General features: G+C 38.0%; 1 long non-coding RNA gene across 1 annotated transcript; it reads left to right on the top strand.

The window, feature by feature from the left end:
• Window positions 1–1,017: 1,017 nt before the first annotated feature.
• Window positions 1,018–1,632, top strand: LOC122652540. Its single transcript, XR_006331613.1, has 3 exons — window positions 1,018–1,166; window positions 1,284–1,486; window positions 1,600–1,632. It is a non-coding gene; the product is annotated as an uncharacterized LOC122652540 (long non-coding RNA).
• Window positions 1,633–7,779: the final 6,147 nt, after the last annotated feature.

Below are 7,779 nucleotides of genomic sequence, written 5' to 3'. Positions count from 1 at the left end.
TAAAAATTTATTGAAGATAAAAAAAGGAGGTAAACAAGCCTAAAGACAAACTAAAGGCAAAGAAAGCTAAAACTAAAAACGGGGACTCAGTCCTAAAATATATGGGCGAGGGCAACAAGTCATTCTATTCTCACCCAAGAGAAATAATAAAATAAGACTATGAGGGACCTGTGAGACGCACCAAGGGAGATAGAGAGGTGAAAGTTTGCTTTTATGGGTACCAGAAAAGAAACTTTGAGTAAATATTCGGTAAGAATTGGGAGTGATAGTAATTTTTGCAATAAAGTATTGGAAATCTAATGTGGTTCAATTCATGTCCAATAGTTTGAGATTTGAATTGATGATATAGACTTTTTTTTTTTATCTCAAATCAATATTCTTTTCTATCTAAACTTGACAAAATCAATTTTATATACTTTTTTTTTTTCATTTCATATGTTGATCTATCTACGTAGGTGATCGTGAATTAAGCTATTTGCAACAATGCAAGAAATTTATCACAAAAAACCCCTTAATTTGGTTTAGGGGGAGGGATATGCATACAAACCACCCATTTGTATTAGCATTCTTTCATGCCAAGCCAATGGGCGCATGAGAAGAAATGTCTCACGATTTTATATCTAAGGAGATCCACATAGTTAGGAAGAAGAGAGATTGTATGTCTGGGATAAGAGAGACTCACGGGACGACCGATAGTTTGTACATCATTTTCCGTTGGTTTATATCGAGTAAAAATACACATACGTACAAAGCAGGGAAGGTTAGATCTTACTAAGAGGGTATGCCCTTAAGTAGGGCACCAAATCTTTATCCAATAGTACAACCCATGGACCTGTCCCATTAAACAATGGAAAATACTTTATATATAGCTGCTGGGGTATTGTATAGCTAGCCAACCGTGACTACGGTTCCTCTCCATAAATGCCCGCAACCACGTCCATATCTCAACCTTGCAACTGCTCGCTGTGCTGATAGCGATGGTTTCAATTCAATCATCTTTACCATAAGACCTAAAACAGCTCCTCACTGTGCTCGCTTCTTCCATGATCCCTGGAAGAACAAGAACAAGAACCAGAAGAAAAGGAAGGCAATGGAGCTCAAGCCTGGCATCATCACTAACCTACTCATCCTCTTCTTCATTCTGTCCCTGCCCAACTCACCCCAAGGTTCTCACTCTGCAAAAAAACATATGTAGAACAGTAAAAGATATTTTTTTTTACTTGTTATATATCACATGTACTGTTTTATATTGATAATGTTAGCTAGTAACTCTCAATGTGTAGGACTAGTAGGAGGATCACTTGATTCAGCAATTTTAGAACAAGAGATTTATGAGATTGATTACCGAGGCCCCGAGACGCATTCATCCGTTCCTCCCCCGATTCGATCAAGATCATGCGGTCGAGGTCATAATCGCGGCGGTCGTGGTTGCCCTTTGATTCACCATCATGATTCAAGAAGAGTTCATGGTGTGAGAGGAGATAATGTTGTAAGATGATGCTTCTTCATTAATTATTCTCTATTTAGATCCTCAAATTTTTTTTTCCCATTTTCATTAAATTGATTTCTTATTGTTTTTCATTTTCAGAGAATTGAAAGACCATAAATGGTTGAGGAAGCCATACATAGAAGGGTACTTGATTCCTTGGTTGGACTAGAGTTACTACTACTACTACTACTAATAATAATAATCTATTTTAAAGTTTCAGATATATTCTATGTATGGTTGTGTGGTGTATAGTAATTTTAGTTTTTTCCTCTTCATTGTCTTTCCCTCTTTATTGTCTTGTTTATGTAAATAAGGAATGTGCAAAGTGTTGAGTTTGAGTTGAATAAATTATGGTGTTTGCTTTACCAGCTCTATATATGCCATTCTTCATATATTTTTCATATGGATTGGGTTGAAAATCTCCATTCATTGGTCTCATTTCAAAATCCTAATTTTAATCCAATTTACTGAGCACAACAATTGAACAAAAGAGTACAACTGGTCAACCAAATTGATATCTCTAGTGTGTCTACTTTTACTGTCCTTTGATAAGTTAGATGAGAATGAAAATACAAGTGAACCCTAAGAACCCCTTCATTCCAAAAAAAGGATGGCTAAGTCACAAAATAGATTGAGCTTTGAATAATTCAAGATTATAGGAATTCCTTGAAAAATACAAGGAAAGAGGATTTTCATCCTCTCTCAAGTGCAGTGCACTGCCCATTGAATCGCACTTAAAAGTTCAACTGTAAAAACAAGTGCAATGGCGTCTTTTTGTCCTCTCAAGTGTTGGGTGGACGGTTGGATTCTTAAGTGTGGTCCAGGATAAATTTCCAAGGAAAGATGTCAGTGTTGTTGGTGAAGCCTGATTTCGGTCCAGAAAGTGGTTCAAAGTATCTTCGGAGGGTCGTTTCGACCTCAAAACGAGCTCGGATGGCCTAAAAAGTGCGTACATCACTGCCAGTGGGCCGGTGGCATGTATTGTGTAGAGCTTGTCGAGACATTCGAAACGATATGTATTTCGACATATGTTTAATTTTTGTCCAACCCTAACCGGTTGGTCATTTTTGGGTTCTAGGGACATTTTTGTACTTTCTGGGTTAGGACTTCTCTATATATTGTTCTTTTCTTTGGAAGATATGTATGTTGAGAGTTTGTAACATTTTCAGAGATAGTGAAATCCATTCTGTTGCTCGGCCATGGATGTAACTTCCCATCTTGGGGGTGAACCACGTAAATCCTTTCTGTTTGTGTTTTGTTCATCTCTGTTTTTCGTATTTCTTCTGTAAATCGTCACTTCTGGGTGTTGTTTCTTAATAGTCAAAAATAATAAAATCTCAACATATCTTATAATGATTCTTTGTATTTCCATCTGAATCTAAATTTAAAGGTTTTGAAAACTCTTTCTTCTCAAAATTTCTTTATTTATTGGGTGCATCTTTTTTTTGGGTAAAATATTGGAGAGAAACTTGTGTTTTTCATTTTTTTATAGAAACAATATAAATTAAGAGGTCCCAAAAGACACCGACTCGTATTCAACATAGGTAACCTTGAGGGAAAATAGACAGCCAAATACATTGTTGTTGATGATACTAAGGATAGGAGAAAGTTTTCCTTCACCCATGGTGACAGAAACACCCATTAATCTACATGCATTGTTACTACTCCCTATTTGTGAACAACTTTTCACAAAAACAAATCTGACACCTCTCAGCCTCACCCCCTAAGCCCTAACCAGCTAGCCCGATCCCACCCGTTCATGCCTGCCTCACCCTCTCTCCTCTCCTCTCCTCTCCTCTCCTCTCTCTCTCACGCCCCTCAGCCTCATCCACCCTCTCCTCTCCGGCGACCCCTCTCTCACATCTCCTTCACTCAATCGGAATGCCGCTCCCATTGAACTTCCCATCCCATGTTCTTGCAACATTTAGGGTACCGAAGTCTGCTTATCCTCTTTCCAGGGCAACAATGGAAATGAATAGGGTCTTGACCCCGTGTTGTTGCCAAAAGTTCAAACCTGGAAGAGGTTCTATAAGTTCTTGGTCCATAAATAGAAGACTACATGACTTTTATGCAAGATAAAAAAACTTGAAGGGTATGTTTCCTCTCTTTATATTTAACGAATTGTTTTATATTTAGGGTATTCAAACTTGATTTCATCATTACATTTTTTTTTTCTTAGGTATGTCTTGAAGCCGTTAGGAACCCTCCCTTTCATTGGGGAAGAGGTCGTGACATATGAGCCGGCAATGAATTTCCCTAGCTTCCAAAGGGACGTCAAAATAGAATCATAATCCTTTCGTTTTTTTTTTTTTTTTTTTTTGTTTTTAATTTTGCCGGCGACTGGATCTCACTCGCCACCTTGGCCAGCGCATCCGGCCGCCCGCGTAGCAATTCACCCAACGATTTGTTCATCTCGGTGAGCCCTACAATCTGCTATAAAAAGTTCAAAATTCCTCCGGTTTGGGCCGCCCTTGACAAAGAGGCCAGGCACATGAACAAATCCATGGAGCACAAAAACTACAATTTTTTACCGATAAAAAACCCTAAACACCCACAGAACGGGCCCACCACTCCCCAACACAGCTTCGCAGGACTGGTCCAGCCTCACAACCAACCACATTTCCACCGTGGCTGAGCGCAGGTCGGAAAACACTGGAGCCAACAGCGAAGGCTGAGGCACCAGCACCGGTACCACCCCAAGCGAAGTCGAAGAGCTCGCTGTGAGTGTCCACGACATTGCGATTGAGGGTTCAGAGAGTGCCGGCGGAGTTGCTGTCGGAGAGCCCGATGCATATAAACTCAGATTCATTCTTGACAAACGATAAGGAGAGCCCCAACACCAACACCACCTCCTCCCTAACATACAGATCGGGAACCCTAGTGTCGTCAACAACGGCGACGAGGATGAGTACGCCGACGACCTGATGGTCGAAGATCCAAAGCGTGAAGGTGGTATTGCTACCGGAGATGCCATAAAAAATGCACCAGATGCAGAGGAAGTCCGTTGCCTTGCGTTCTATGTCCCAGAAGGTGAGGTCGAAGCTGGAGGTGCTGGAGCGCTTGGCCTCCGCCTCGCTGTTCAGGTCGCTGTTGAGATGTTTGTTGAGCTCCACACATTCGTTGCCATCAGATCTGGTCTCATCGTCGGGGTCGGCGGCGGTGGTGTCTTCTTCGGTGGTGGTTCTAATAGTCATGGTGAAAGAGATGATCAGGAGAAAAAAAAGAGAAAGGGAAAGAAACGCACATAAGGCGGATGGAATACACGCACGGCAGCGGAAGAAGGGAAAAAATGGAAAACCTAAAACGACAAGAGATACTACACTTGATCTTGATCTCTAATTATTCTCTAACTGTATTACACCATCAATCACCTTTCGGAAGTACAATGAGGATGTTTGGAGACAAAAGTATTAGTCTGGTCAGACATCAAGCCTACACAAATTGGCATTAAATATATTGGTTTGTAGTACCTAGAACATGAACACACATATATCATAACCTATTTCTTATGGTTTCTTTATATTTTTCACTCACTCTATCTTTGGTGCATTTTGTTGTCATCAAGGTGGTGCACTCAAAGCTGTAACCTTCTTTTGATAATTCTTTTCCAAAAATTATTTAAGTTTAAAGTAAAAAGAATTTTTAAAATAATTTGAAAGTGACTTACCATTATATCATTTTAAAAGATTGTCAGTGTCCATGTGAAATGACAGAGTTTATATCCATTTAAAAATATATATATATATTAAACTAAAATAGGATAAAAAAAACAAACAAGGTTATAACTTCTTTCCCACAACAAGGATTGTCATTATCCATGTGAAATGGCAAGGATTCCATTGTCCGGGCACAGGGGTTGCGCACCACACGCAACTAGGTAGCATTCTCCTTCCCGTAAAACTATTAGATTGAATATTGTAATAATTTTTCCTTTTTTCTAATATTTTTATAAGCTGAAAGCATGACTTGATCCTTGGTGACAACATGCCATAGACTTTATTAGCTCATTATGGGATGAAAATGTAAAAGACCGAGAATAGTAGGAGAATATATCAAATTCTTACTGTAGAGAGGGAGTAATAATGACTTTAAATAGGTGGCTGAACCCTATTCTAAAGGAGAAGGAAAACTATCATCCAAAATATAATGCATGAGAACATGTTTCTGCCAAAAATTTCATCATTGCTAGAAGGGAGTCATGATCCAAGGGAGGAGATAAGAGGAGAAGCCTCTTTGTGGCTTCTCACTTCTAGAATAGAGGATATATTGGGATATATATGTTTCACCTTTGAGCATCCCTTAATTTCTTATTCTTATTTTTTTTAATGAAAGAAAAAAAAGAAAACATCAATTTTTTTGGGTAAATAAAAACATCAAATTAAAGGCTAAACAAAAAGTCCAGACCCTAATTCTATTAGATTAGGCTTTCAAAACCAGACCTTGCATGAAATAAAGATAGTCAGCCCCATCCCTTACCATTCAACTTTGTCAAAAACTGCACCACCTCATTGGAATCAGTTTGTATCTCTAAGGATTTAATCCCCAATGCCACTTCCCCTTAGAGACCTTGAGGCAGATCCCTTGCTATTGCTTCCACCATGTCGCCTACACCAACAAAGTTCATCTCCACAAACACAACCTGATTATGGACACAAATAAGGGTGATCTAACCCGCCAAACAATCAAATTTACTAAATACACTATTAACAACTAAAATAGCATGATCCTCATCTGGTATCTTGGAGAGAGAATCACATAAATGATGACAATTTAGATTAGGATCAGAAAGAGAATCAACACATCGATGTGTATTTGAGCGAGGAACAAGAAGATCAAACATGTACGTGTAAATTGTTAACCCATTTAGACACATTGTGAAGGACAACCAAAGGGTTAAGAGAGGTGTCTCGAAAAACAAAAGGATTCCTATGATTACAAATGAAGTATAAAGTGATCAGGGACATAATAATTAGACCATGCTTGTTTGACGAAAAAAAAGTGGAAAAGATAAAAAGGGTGGAAAACTTATAGACAACCTCATTAAATGCATTTATTCTTGTAATTTCAATTGGTAATATTTTTATATTATTCATGGAAAAATTAATCTTGAGTCTATTTCTCTCCTCTTCCCATTCCCTTTCTCTCGGATGGAATCCCACCCCATGTTCATTTTCTCTCCCTCCCACCAAATCTCTCCCCACTACAAAATGCATTCATTATGTCTTTTTCTTTCCTTGTCAACTCAACTTACAACATGTGAGACCCACCCTTACAAGTTTCCTACCCTTTTTTATCCGTCAAATATCCGTCAAACAAATGAGACGTAAAGAACCACTTACATTCCAAAAAGGATAAGAAACTAGCATGAAGAGAGTAAAACAGAAATTGTAAAAGAGCCAAGATTAATAAATACGAAACCCTAGCATCTTAGCAGCCAAAATTTTTATGTAAATGAACATGACAAAAATAAATGTCAGTCAGATTGAACCTTCTGTTTACAAAAACACACATAATAAATCAATTGAAGACCATTTAGTAATTTGACCCTTATGTAGGTAAGCCATCATGAATAATCTCTAACAAAAAACTTAAATTTAGGATGAATGCCTATTTTCCATAAGAAGGACCACCATCTTCTAAGATCACAAGAAGTAACTAATTTCCCATGATCCCTCAAACCATTCCCGACTCGCAAAGCTACAAATTTTGTAGTTAACACTCTAGATTTCATATATGAACCAAAAAAAATTATCAGCATTAGGAATCCGTGGATTAGTCCAAATTTTAGTATTTCTATCATTACCAACAAGGACGCAATTCAAAATTTTCAAGACATGAAGGACACAAGTAATATTCCAAGTCTATGACCCCTCTTATGCATCACCTTATTATCAAAAAGATTTCATGATGGAAAGTAATTGGCATCAAGGACAAAAGCCCAAAAACCCTTTTTTTTTTTTTTTGTGGTAAAAAACCCAAAATTAGTTAGGATTCATCAAGAAACGCCAAGCAGAATAAGTTATAAGGCAAGATTATGACATGAAGTCGATCAAAAGCCTAAAGCTCCCAATTTCTTAGACGACACACTTTATCCTAAGCATCATCCCTCTCTTCCTGCCTTTATGGATAAAGTGTCTTTTCTTGGTTTTTTGTTCTTTATTTTTTTTATAATTTTACCCAGTTCCTTTTGAAGTGACAGAAAAGTATCACTTCAAATTGAAGGCTTGTTTTTTTCTTCTTTTGATGACACTTCAAAACAGAGGTTGGATTCAAGGATGGAGAGTGCATTT

Source organism: Telopea speciosissima, chromosome 2, assembly GCF_018873765.1.
Source record: "Telopea speciosissima isolate NSW1024214 ecotype Mountain lineage chromosome 2, Tspe_v1, whole genome shotgun sequence".
In the NCBI taxonomy this organism is placed as follows: Eukaryota; Viridiplantae; Streptophyta; class Magnoliopsida; order Proteales; family Proteaceae; genus Telopea; species Telopea speciosissima.
Note: the sequence above shows the minus strand (reverse complement) of the source record. Positions and strands in the feature narration are given on the sequence as shown.